The 13,457-nt window shown below is 45.2% G+C and overlaps 1 long non-coding RNA gene across 1 annotated transcript in view; it reads right to left on the bottom strand.

Annotated features, from left to right (window-relative positions):
* LOC119718274 (uncharacterized) overlaps positions 1-12,806 on the bottom strand; it is a 21,308-nt gene extending 8,502 nt beyond the window's left edge. Inside the window, exon 1 of the long non-coding RNA XR_005269156.2 lies at positions 12,611-12,806. This is a non-coding gene — a long non-coding RNA (uncharacterized lncRNA). The remainder of the gene's footprint in view (positions 1-12,610) is intronic.
* Between the last annotated feature and the right edge of the window lie 651 nt (positions 12,807-13,457).

Raw genomic sequence — 13,457 nt, forward strand, 5'->3', positions numbered from 1 at the left:
TGTTTGCTCATCGGTCAGCGTGGGCTCCTTCTGCCACCACCTGATGGAAATGTCCCCAGAGCCTGAGCAGAAATTGAGCTATCAAGGCTCCAAAGACATCACTTCATAGAGAGGGACCTGCTCACTCTCTGTGCTTCTAACCTGCTTTGTGCTCTTGGCCCTGTGGAGAGGTTCAGGGCATAGGGAGCAGCACCAGCACAGCCCTGCAGAACTGCAGACAGCCTGAAATCCCTTGCAAGACACTTCCAAATCTTTGAATCTGCACATGAAAAATGTCTTGAACAGTATATAGGAAGAAATGGCACTAATAAGCCCTATGAAACCCATTGGTAAGGCAAAGCAAGGAGAGCTGCAGGGGAGCTAAGGGAACGTGGTGACAGCCAAGGAATTCAGAAACTCCTTCAGCAAACAGAGACGTACCACCACCCAGGCAGGTCTGACATAAGGGTTTTGAACAGGAGCCTTCAAACTTTTATTACTAGGCTTCTTTTTGTAAGGCAGGGCACAGCAAATACTCCATTTAAGGCTTCTGTGGAGTAGAACCAGAAATATCCAGCCTTGCAAATATCCTCAGCAGCCAAGCGCAGAGCCGAGACATGCAAAATGAGCGCCCGTCAGCTCGGTGCCAGCACAACAGAAGGCAGAAGTGCTTCAAGGAACTTGTGACAGGTTCTCTGGATGCACCAATTCGAGACGGGCCAATCCCTGCTCGAAATGTGCAAACTCTCACACTCCTTGGCATGACCGCACAGCCAAAATGCACATTTTTTAAAGGATTCAGAGAAAACACAACCAAGGGGACAGGAACGCAGAAGAATTTGGCAATGGGAAGCAGATGCTTCCCGGGGAGGAGACAGGACTTAGTTCGAAAAAGGTTTGAGGAAAAAACTTTATATATAGCAATGAAGTTGCTGAAGTCTGTTGTGTTGTAGAATATCTAACTTAGAGGGAGGACCGGGCTCTAAACAGCCACACCTAGGAAATCAACTCTTAAGTGGCACAAATATCAGTGCCCTGGGTTACCTACAGCAGCCGCTGCTGGCAGACACTGCAGACATCCGTCACAACCCAGGTTCCCCAGGTTTTGCCACTCACTGCTCCTGACAACCCCTCAGAAACCCTGGGGGTGCTGTACTGGAGATGCTGACAGCCTGAGGGTGAGCTGGTGTGCAGGGCTGGGGAGAGAAAGAGGAAGGGAGGGGATTAAAATACATACGAGGCACACGCCAAGCAGACTCCGAAGAATACCAAATTTTCCGGCAAAAAAAGACGAACTTGACTACTGGTTTTAAGAAGGGCAGTGGTACAGCTCTGTCTTGCTCCTGGCTAGTGGGGTTCAGTTTTTGGTTAACTTTGAGCAAGGACTGTCATGGTGCTGAACACTGAAACCACAAGGGAAAAAAAGGGTGATAGGCTGACCTGCGAGGGATGGAGTTCCCTACCTAAAAGGGACAGACATGGCAGATTTTAGGGGAAAAGACCTAGTACAGGGCAAAAAGTCCTAAGAGAGAAGGAAGAGGGAAAAAAACTCTTCCTGTTCTCCTTTATTGCACTAAAAAGGGCTTGACTCCATCCAGAGGGATCTTGGTTGACTTTCTTTTCATAGGCAAGTACGAAATACATTATTCAACATGGACTTCAGGCACATCCCAAGTGGAGCCTTTGCATCCTTCAGTAAAAAAAGAATGAGATGCTCGCTGTCCTCTGGGCTTCAGTCCTTCTCATACCGGTGTTAATTTTATTTTTCAGGCTGAACAAGATCACTCCTCATTCACATCTTAAGGCCTCCTCATAAAATTAGCCTGGGAAAGCAAGACGATTGGACTGAACGTTTTTGGACTTGCCTGGACTTTGGAACACTGTTAAAAACCTCGTGTTTCCTTGGAAGCCCTCTCCCTTCGACCAAACTAAACCTGCTCTATTTCCACCAAGTGTCACAAGCTCGTTCCCCTCTCCAGCGGGACCGGAGAATTTCCTTCCTATAAAGCAGGGTTTAAAGGCCAGCTGCACTCCCGAGGCTTCAGCAACAGCCCGCAGCCTCCAGCACACCACGTGCCAGAAACAAGCATCCACACAGGCTCACAAAGGCTGTAAAACATCTTGTGCAGAATGGGGAAAAAAAAAAAAAGTTAAAAAAAAAAATGCCAGGGAGCTTTGCCAAACACTTTCTGCTTATTTGCACCGATGCCAAACGCTTTGCAATCTTTTGCAAGGGGCATCAGAAAGTCACCCCGCAGCAGCCCCAGGAAGCGGGGATGTCCCTCCTGCCCAGAGCCTTGGGGAAGGGCTGGGGCCGAGCCCATGCTCCTGAGGAGCTGTGGTACCTTGGAAATGTCTGCTCAGAGATCAGGCTGCCTGGTGCCCCTGGGGGAAAAACTTTTGTCTGAGGTACAGTTTAATTCTGGGCCTGTCCCAGAGCCTTTTTGCAGCCCTGCTGTCCCACCCAAGTGCCCTGCCTCAATTTCCCCATCCAAAAAACCATCAGTATGTCCTTTACCCAGCTCTCTAGGGCACTGAGGGGACACCCACTTCTAAACTGCATGGTTTAGAAGCCGAGAGGCAGACAGAAAGGAAAATACAAGACTGGAGCTGTCCTCCTACTGGAGATGACTTCAGCTCTGCAGCGGTTGGCACTGCAGGGAGCTGTGAGACCAGCCGTGCCCCAGACCTAGCGTGAGGCTGGGCCTTCAGGAGGAGCATTTTTCCCCAATCTGGGATGTAGGAGGAGGGCCTTACAGGCACAAAGAGGAACCTTTTACCAGAGAAGTATTTTTATTTCTCGCCCAGAAGAACAAAGACTGGAGAGAAAACAAACCAAGGGGTTAGCTGGCTTAGGCTATGCACTTTGCTTCTCCGTAAGGAACTCAGTTTGCCTGTTGCAGAGAGAAAGAAGCAGTTTTAAGCCCAGCCCTTTTAAGCAGCAGAGAAAAGCCCGTGTCCTGGCTGGGGCAAGCGTCCTGGGAGCATCCTGCACCAGGAGCCCCAGGGAGAGCCCCAGCAGCAGGGCAGCCCCAGCTCCTGCACTGCTGGGAGACACGGGGAAGCTTTTCATCATGCAAGAGTCATTTCTTCTGCTGGGGGAGCATTCAGAAGCCACAAGGGGCCACACAGACACCCAGGAAGCCTGTTTGAGGCAACAACACCACAAACGAAAATACAGGAGAAGGCACAGACAGGGGTCTACAGGCTGCTCTGGGGGTCAGGCAGCCAGTCATTAACCCCTTACTTCAGCGTGGTTTTATTTCTCTGTACTACCATTTTTTAACCAGCCTCAAGAATCAAACTCAGCCCTTCTTCGAATACACCCAGAACGCTCAGTTCTGACGGGGAAGCACGGAACAAAGAGGTCCCTGCATATCAGGGCATCTTTCCCTCTCTCAGAAGGGTGGCTCCCAAAGCACTCCCAGGTCAGCCCAAAGCCATCCTTCAGACATCAGATTTCAACCTAAAACACTGCTGTGCCTTCTCCTGGCCTCCTGCAGGCCAGCACCCCCATGCTGAAGCAAGGATGTCCGTGCTTGCGGATGCTCCAGCACCATCCCGTGCTCCAGCACCATCCCGTGTGCCTGCCCCGGTCCCTCGCCGCCGCCCCATGGCTGCTGACACAGGGCTGGCTTTTGTCAAAACCCATCACTGGGACTCGGTTTCCCCCCTGCTTTGAACCTTCTTACGCACAACATTAAAGCCTCAGATTTGTCAAAACACGCGGAGGTGCTGCCAGAGGCTGAGCAACTCATTTTAGTCCCTTTACAAAGCCATCTTAAGGGAAGAAACAACATGTCAGGGCGATGCCAACAACTGACTGTACCAACAAGGAGAGATTTGACGTACTTCTCTGTGCCGCAGTGACTGTTATAATAAAAGACAGCAGTGCATTAGTGAAAGATTTATGCTACTGTTTCAACAATGGAAAACATGAGCTTTGCTGTATCCTCATTCACACCGAGACAGGCAGCGAGGGCATGTCACGTCGCACCATTTCCAGGAATGATGTTCCAGCAGCAGAAATGCTGATTTGCCGGTGCAGGGAGATCGTTCCTGGAAGCAGCAGAGACCCTCGCAGTATTAGCGCTGCGGAGGGAGAAGCTCACTGCTGGAGCTCTCATCCCGGGCTGGTTGGTGGGAAGGAAAGGTGAGCCAGCAAGGCTGGGATTGCTGCCGCTGCGCCGCGGCCCCGCCGCGTGGCACCAGCCTCGCTGGCACCGCCGCCGGAGCCCTCCATGCCAGCCAGAGCCAGTGCCAGCTAATTGAATTTGCTAATGATCCATCCTCTCAAAACCCCTCTCGCGCTGCACCCACCGTTTTTGCGCTTGCAATTAAATCACAAGCGAAAAATGCCATGTGGTGTCATTTGACATTTAGATGTCAAAGGAACTGATTGACAGGGGGGAAGAAAAAAAAAAATCAACAGCGAAAGGCCCGCTTCTGCCAAACCGGCGGGGAGGATGCCAGCGGCGGTGGGAAGAGCGGGATCGGGGCCGGTGGGATGAGGGGAGGTGGCAGGAGGGCACCCAGCCAGGGGGTGGCGGGGAGGCAGGGACCCCTTGCACGAGGGATGCTGTGTGCAGAGCCTGGGAGGACGGAGGTCTCCCTCCTCCAAGGGAGGCTTTGACATCTCGGTAGTTTTCACTGTCTCTGTTCAGGGTAAGGAATTGAAAAACTAAAAGAAAAATTCAAAAAATCTGAGCAGAGTTAAAGCAATTTATATATTTTGATCATTTTGAAATATATTCTGTAATTTTTTAGCTCACAAAATGCTTGGTTTTAGCGCAAAGAATAAAGCCACAAAAATTTCAAAACTTTCCTATTTTGCTTTAAGTGTCAAAACCTGGGTACTTTTCATAATTTAGAAGTTGGTTGCTTTTTGTTTTTAACTCAAACCCTTTTCAAACTGGAGAGATCCAGCACAACAAGCCCTGTCCTGCAAAAAACCTCACCAGCGGTAAATATGATGTTTTTCCAATGAGATTAAAAAAAAAGGCTCAGGCTGAGACTCCTGGCGAGCCCAAAGGAAGGAGACCTGCCTCGGGGTCAGGGTGAGGTGGGAACGGGAATGGAAATGTCGGGCCAGGAGCGCAAAGGCCAGCTGTGAGCATGGGCAACGTGGAGCTGCATCTTTTCTTCTTCCCATGAGGAAAGGTTTGGGGTCACCCGCTGCAGGCAGCCTCCAATCCACCCACAAACACTCAGCTGCTAGAAGGGTGTAAAGGGACAAATTCCTATAAGAGAAGAGAATATTAATAATACAAAATTGCATTATTTCGTATTTTAGCAAACTTCAGCTTTAACAGACCCACAAGGTTCGGGTGGGCTTCAGCTCAGCCCCCACAGACCAGCACGGGCACGGGCATGTGTTTTAATGGAATGGACAAGGTATGCTCATGGAGTTAAAAATAAAGCTTTGGGGCTTTTTTCCTTCTCTTAGATGCAGGTGGGGCTATAAAACCCTGTTAGCATGAGTCAGAGAACCAGACTTGGCGAAGCTTGGCTTGCCACTTTAAAAACAGAGCACTAATTAAATCAAGTAACAACAAGGAAAAAAATATATATCTCTTTTTTTCCAATAACTAATCCAGCCTCAAATGAATTAAAAATATTTTACCTGGACTCTATTCATGTACAGAATAAAGCAAAAAACATTCCTGAAAAAAAAAAATCGCTTGGCAAAAACCTAATGCAAATTGTTCTAGCATGAAAGTGCAGGCTCTTCTTTGAGCAGTTTAGATAGATTTAATCACAAAGCCAAAAGCCTCCTTCTCTGAAGAGAGGCCAAATGAATAGCCCTTGCTTGGGTGTTCTTTGCAGGGGAAAGGGGATGGGGACCATCGGAGTCATCCTGAGCATCCCCAAAACTGTATCATTTATCTTCTGATACTTTATTTTAAATTCTGGTGCAAGTCCAGCCTTTCTGGTGCAGAGACCTGCTGTCACTTCCATGCCCTTGCTGGGTGATGTTACACAGCCTGGGCATGGGTATCTCAGCCCCAGTACCATACCTGCCCTTGTTCCTGCAAACATTTTGGGAGAATGAGATCATTTTTGAGCTTGGTGCAAAAAAAAAATGATAATTCCAGTACTCTACATTTCCTTGGTGCTGTTCTTACAGATTATCTTCCTTTTTGCTTCCTTTTTTTTTTTCAATTGTACATTGTTTATTAAAAAAAAAAAAAAAAAAAAAAAAGTCTTAAGAAATGTATCAGCAAAACAAAAAAAATTGTGAAAAAAAAAAAATATTGGTAATGTGACAGGAAGTAACCTGTTTCTAAGCAGCAGCACCCCACTCACAGCCCCAGTTAGTGACCGCCAGGCTTCACGCAGGAGCCACGGGACAAAGTTTCATGGCTTGTGTCACACAGCACAGCTGATCGATGCGTTATGGGGTTCACTTGCCTCTAAAATTACTTTGGGCACAGCAATGCCCAAATCCAGCCCGGTGCACACAGCAGTCATCCCATTAACTCCAAGAGCAATCCGCTCGTGTGAGCAGAACGAGACGGACTTGCCGGGGAATTTCTATCCACACAGCGAGCAGTGATAGACACAAAGCATGCAGCCCGCGGTTATTCACTCTCAAGATTTATTTTTATGGGCAGCTCTTTACAAAAGGATCTGCAGCTGCACACCTACAAACATTCAGGCCAGTGTTTGCCCGGGTGCGAGCCCCAGGGCGGCAGAGGCACGCCGGCTCCTCTCCTGCTTTGTCGGCTGCCACCAGGGCTCTGCGGGACACCTGCAGGTGTCCACCTCACCCAAATCTTCTGGGAACTTTGGGGGTGAACTTGGCTTCAAAGTAAATGCCACCTCTATTCCAGCTGGGGTACACCCCTTGCATGAGCCTGTCCTCATACTGTCCTGAGCATCTCACCTGCATGGATACGGTGCCACTACACTCAGCAAGGAACGGAAAATTCAAGGGCCATGCCCAAAAGTATACAGGAAAAACAGTACTGCCTGATGTTTCCCAAGTCCTATCCGTTCTATCCCTTGCATCTTTTTACTGAAGGCATCTATTTTTTTTCCGAGTGCTCATTTAAATTACATTTAATAAGATAGGCATGTCAGATTTTGTTTACAGAAGTTTACTGTTCAAGTCAGCGGGGAAAATAAAAATCTATCGACTGTGGCTTTTAAACAATATGAACGCAGATTTTTTTTTATTAGCACTTTATTTCAGTGCAGACAGAAACATCACTGACTATCACTGTTGTTTACTGTTAAAGGCACAGCTCCTACTGCCTTTCCACACGGAATATTCCCATGGCAATCAATGGAGGTTTAGCATAAAGAGCAAAATATACTCCATCATGTTGTCTCTCTATATAGTAAATGCTAATTTCTTGCCAACTATAAACTTGAAAATTTCTTGCTGTACATTGCAACACAAACCTATTCTCAGTGTGTAATTTAAATTTGCAAGATGTGTACATTCCCAGCGGAGAGTCATTTTTGCGTGTGCGCGCGCACGCCTGGGTATATGTATAGAAGAAATGAAATGTTAATGACTTCTCCATCTATGTTTCTAGACTTGTTAGCTTTTCCTACTAGTTCTCTTCTGCCCTTCAGAGTGCTAATTGTGCCTGTAAAAGTCCAGGAAATTTGTGTCATAAATAGTTTCTGCCTATTATAGCCAATGAAACACATATTGAGACAAATATATGGGACTGACTCTCGAGTTATTTCACTGAAGTCAATGGGGTTACTCTGCATTTTGATTTTGATTTGGCAAAGCATGTGGTCTAAAGTTGGTCTTGGAGACAGGAATAAAATTAAGCACATGCATAAGTACTTGTCTGGGGCTTTTTGTTTAATTGGTTCCATACAGAGAGCAGACTTTAGCTAAATACATTTGATACGGTTTCCTTCTGATTTTCATCACTATAGATAATAGCTTATAGTAGGAAAAGCGTACTATAAATATCACACATTTGCCAAAGAAGGGGCAAATAAGAGGTACTGATGCTGCACTTGAGTCAGCTAGTAGTGCAGAATTTGATGGCCAGGTTATTGCCATCTGGCTATTAAATTCGCTGATAGGTTGGAATAAAATATGCTTTTATGCATTAACTAATGAATTTAGTATTCAAGAGCAAAGGAAAAAGAAATCCTTTGGTTTCTCAGGTGTTCAGAAGCACTGCTATTTCTCTGCCATTACCCATTCCCCAGTATTTTGCGTCTGTCACTCTCTCTGGTGGGTATATTCAAACCTTAAAGTTGTTCTTTTTTTTTTTTTTTTCCCACATGGTACAGAGCTGCATGCATGTGTGTTTTTAAATAAGGGCACCTGCATAAAAAATGTCTATTCTCATTAGATCCATTTTCTCAATTAAATTCAAGTTTCTGTGTCCAAAAGGCATAAATCTGGGTATCGATTTAGTCATAAAATAATGAAACTCCCAGCAGTCTTCTAAACCCATTTTACTTGGATGAGCGTATAAGCTTTTAAAATATCAAGTTATTCCAGTATTTAATACACATAACTGCTTCCAGAGGTCTGAAGGCAATAAGGCATATCTTCCCCACTCCATTTGAAGCACTGCAGCGAGAGCTAGCCAGCACCTTACTACTGTTTTTAAGGCTTTTGACAATTTTATTCAGTGTGAGTTTGATACTTTCTGAACAGGGGCTATATCCCCTGAAGCCAAAATCAATAACCTATCGAATCAAAGCTCTGTAAAGTACCAATGGACTCCCAGTGTTTTGCTCCCATAAATAAAATTCAGCTCAACTCTAGGCTTCCGAGCCAGGCTAACTGATCTGTTCCAATGAGTTAACTGTATCGTCAGCGTGTACTTCCAAAAATCTCTTTTTAGGCAACAAAATAATGATCTATTCACTGTAAAGTAAAAAAATCAAACCCAGTTTCACTTACTTGTGTTCAGAGAACAACTCTAAATCTTGTTTCCCCCAAACAGGACAATATTTCCCTGCACAAGTGCGTTCTTTACCTTGTTCATGCTGAGCAGAGCACACACAACCTCAATGTAAAATAAATCTTTGATGTTTCTTGTAGTCCTATTTTGACAAGTTAAACTGGATGGCACAGCACATAGATCAGTGTTGGTAAATAAACTTTAAGCTACATTGGCCTCTTACTAAACCCTGTCTAATCTCAGGGCAGTTCGAAAATATAGGAAGAATGGTAAACTGGAGCAAATCTTAAACATGCCAGTGGTTTTATTTGAATCTTTTCCACTCCTCACACACACGCTGAAGTTGCTGCTTGATAAAACAGAACCCCAGAAAGATGAGTATCTTAGGAGTTGAGAAACCTCTTCTGCTGCAAAGTGTAATCGTGCAAGGAGTAACTTACGTTGCTAAATCAACACGTACACCACACGCTGCTTTTTTCTCCAGCTGAGTTTAACAAACAAACCTGCCCTGCATAATGCAACAAACAGTCTTCAATAACTAGGAGCAACATTTCATAGTCAGTGGTTCCATAACGTATTTGATCAGCTGATGCAAGCTTTGGGGTTCTTTTCCTTTCCTAGCTTTCCTTTAGCAACAGAAAGCTCAGCTCGCTGCTGTGTTATCCCAGGATTTACACAGCTGCACAACCGGAGCAATGGATCCTCACTGTGTGTTTCACTGAGACTGCACACACAGAAAGCTGAAGCAACACGATGATGAATTATCTTCTGAATACAAGTATTCAAATTATTAATGAATATGCAATACAATTACTCTTAGTAGTTTCATATCTTAACTCCTGTTCATCAGGAAGACTATTTTCTAAATATAATCTTAAGGTCAGCATATAAAAAAGAAGTATGTAGCTACATTTCACATGCTGTTGCATATTAAAAATAAAAATTAACACCTAAACTCATCAAAATTGGTGTCTTTTAGTTCTGCCACCCCTCTTCTCACTCTGATTAATGCCTCACCAATAAATACAGTGATATAGTTGCTAATTTTTTCTCCGCATGGCATTTGCGTACTTCCCCTAAAGCAAACATCACAGCAACTTATTTATATATTGATCTCTCTGGTGTCCTCCAGGAAAACAGTTCCCTAACATTGCATTCCTCCAGATGGGTCTTCATATTCTCGCCTGTTCCACTAGTAGGCTCAGTTTTATTAACTCTTAGAGTGATTCTCCAGACCCAATAATATCATCTGCAATGCCCTCCTTCCACTATACATTTTTTCTCTGCAGCTAGCAAGGACGATGCCCAGTTTTGGAGGGCTGAACAGCTGCCGAGCAGGACCATGACCTTTGTTTCTTGACATCTCTTGTTTTGACCCCTGCTTCCTGGTCGCTGGAGAGATGATTGACTAAGTGTGCAGGGAAGTCCATTTTTAGTACAGTGGACTGGAGCACGGCATGACAAACTGTGATGTCTGAGTTTCGCGTTACACCATCTGGCCTGCCATTTCCACAGCCTCACATCAGAGTCCTGATGATGTATGTTTAAGCTTGGCACTATCATTTATCTCCTATCTTGTGTTTAAACAGATGCAAGCTGAGTATAACAGAAAAGGAGACCTTGATGCAGGAGTCGCCGCAGAAAGCGATGCTCTTGAGCTGTCTACAGGCTCCAAGATTAAGTGTAAAATCTGACAGGGAGGATATGTATTAAAAAATATGTGTTGACAGAATGATTTAACTAATATTTTAAAGGCAAAACATCAACTGCATTTCCATATCATTTATAACGTTACTGAACAAGGTACTACAAAGCAGACTATCCCCTTCTGTCACCATCATCTTATTCGCAACTTTATTTTACAGATCAAGAAAGTTTAAATAAAAGGAAGCTCTGGAGCCTGATTTTCAGCTGCTGTAAATCAACCCAGCTACAGGGATAGCACCAGGGCAGACACATTAATGAAGTGATATCAATTTGCATCAGCTGAGCATCCAGTTCCTAATTCTGATACAAGCCTTTGCACACAAGGATAAATTGCTGCATCACCAGGAATACAAGACCTCGGTGATTAAAACGAACCCTTGAAATGCCACGGATGGGAAGGCAGGACTGCACGGGCAGCACCACACACATTCATCGGCCAGGAAAAGGAGAGGAAAGGAGAAGGGTCTGCCTTGTGCCATAAGGCTGTGCAGTGGGGCTGGGTGTGGGGTTCCCACTGACCCGAAGATGCTCAGATATTTTTTCTTCGTCTTGCATCGAAGTACACATCTCCTCCTGGACCCAGCTCACATAAATCAGCAAATCCAAAGGATTGCACACGAGCTTTGGAATCAGCCACTGAAGCCCAGATCAAGTCCAAACTAGAAATTCAACTAATTGCAATGCTAAAATTAGGGATGTGAGCTTGCGCTCTTACTCCATGGAAAGAGGTAGGCACCACCAGAAAGGAATGCAGCACTTGTAAGCTACAAAACAAATTCTGTGGGGTGCAAAGCTCATTTCAGTGGCAGCAAAGGGTTGAGCAATTGCACTGTAGCTTGGAAACCTGAGCCCCAAAAGCAAAAACATCCCAGAGAGAACTAGCAAATGGCCAGCAATGCAGTCAGATGGAAACTTCTTGGGGAGAGACTGGAGGTTGGAAGGTGAAGAAAATGTGATGAGCAGAATAAAATAAATAGGCGACAGAGATGTAAACAGTTCGGGAAGACTGAACTGTACAAAACCAAGATACATCACCCTGCTAGTCTGTCAGCATTGGTATAAGCAGCAGCAGCGCTTTCACAATGCCCGTGGGACATCCCAGTGCCAAAACCAGACCAGGAGCAGCCGCGGCCCCAGGGGGGATGAGGCAGCAGCCCTGAGTGACACACACCCTGCAGCAGCTCCTGAGCAGAGAATTTTCAGCCCATATCAAAATGTTAGCACTTCATTTTGTGAATGGAGCTATGCTTTTATTGCATGCACAATTAGCCTTTCGTATTAGCAACTTCCTAGCAACTCTGTTTCTTAAAATAGGGACTTACAGTGCAAGCTTTTATCTTATATAATCCCTTAGAAAAAGATAGCTCAGACACCTTTTGGGGGTTTAAACATCAAACCTTCAGCTTGAGACCTGTCTTTATCAAAGGAACTAGCAGCTCTATCTAGGGTTTATGTTCTTTAGAGGAATTCCAAATTGCCTGTTTTTTATAGACTACCTACATAACAACCTCCTACAGTATTTAAATTTTTGTAATTTTCTACTCCTAATGTGATATTCACATTTAAATGCACAGAGTATTTTACATTTATCTAGTTAATATCATAGTTATGTCTTTCTTTAAATGCCTGTTATTCAACATCTTATTAATAGTGAACTGTTGTGTTTTTTTTGTTATGTTTTGTTTTAAACAGAAACTGTATAAATTTAGTTTATGGTGATTTCTTGAGTCTTTTCAGCCAGAAGAAGAGCGTTAATAGCCTAAAAGACTGTATTTATAAAACATGTTTGTCTATGGAACCTCTGATGTATCATTATTATGGGAAAACTAAAGCATTTTCTTGACTTTTCTTCTCACAGATGTTTCATTTTTAAGCACTAACAAACATGACTCCTCTAAAACACACTTGCTGTTTAGTACCAATCCTTAGAAATCATTTTGGCATTAAAACAACAAAGTTCTCCCACACAGGGCATTTAAAGTCTTCCCAGGAAGCTGTCCCAAAGGCAGAGGTGATGGCAGGGCCATGCCTACCTTCCTGGACCCACTGCCATGGGGTCCCAACAGTGTCCTCTCGGCCATCAGCTGCCAGACACGATCCCATCCACGGTGGTGCAGAACCCCCAGTGCGTGAGTTATGCAAGTGGGGTTCATTTGGCTCAGGGAAACATCTGATTAACAAGGAGTTTCCCCTGCCTCCTGGGCAGGAGATAAGGGAGGAGAAGCCAGGTGCGGTGTGATTTCTCATCATGCTCACCCCTGCAGCCTTCTTACTCCCAGGGGCTTGCGTTTTGGTGCACAGGTGGGCCACAGCCAAGAGCAAAGCCTTTGCACGTGCTGCACTTGAAGAGCAGAAATGCTCATGGGGTTCTGAGGATGTCCTTAGCCACTGCATTGCATAGGGCCTCTGGAAGCAGATAGCAGAAATGTGTGTTTTCCTGCCAGGCTCTGACACAAGCAGGACCTGAACTGCTCGCAGTCACACTGCTCCTGGCCAGAATTACCCAAATGCTCAGACCTTTCATTCACCTGGGGCTCCATCAGTATTTGCAACCCCTTCTGCCCAGCACATCACAGCTTCTGCCTCCTGGGCACAGAGGTGGTCACATCTACACCACAAGCACCTCTCGCCTTGCATGGGTGAGCACTTTGCCTTGTATTGGCCTTCCTTGCCAACACAGCACACATGGCCTTCTCCCTCGGTTTTGGTACCTAACAGCAAAACTTCAAGGAGTCCTTTTCCTCCCCTTTATTTATCCACCAAGTGTGCTTTGCAAAGGCTAATTTATATTTGAGCAGCATTCTGTACGGAGGCATACGCAAGGCAGCTCAGCCACCAGAAAAGTTAATATGTGCTTTGCATTTGCTGCCTCTAATTACA

Source organism: Anas platyrhynchos, chromosome 13 (assembly GCF_047663525.1).
Source record: "Anas platyrhynchos isolate ZD024472 breed Pekin duck chromosome 13, IASCAAS_PekinDuck_T2T, whole genome shotgun sequence".
NCBI classification, from domain to species: Eukaryota; Metazoa; Chordata; class Aves; order Anseriformes; family Anatidae; genus Anas; species Anas platyrhynchos.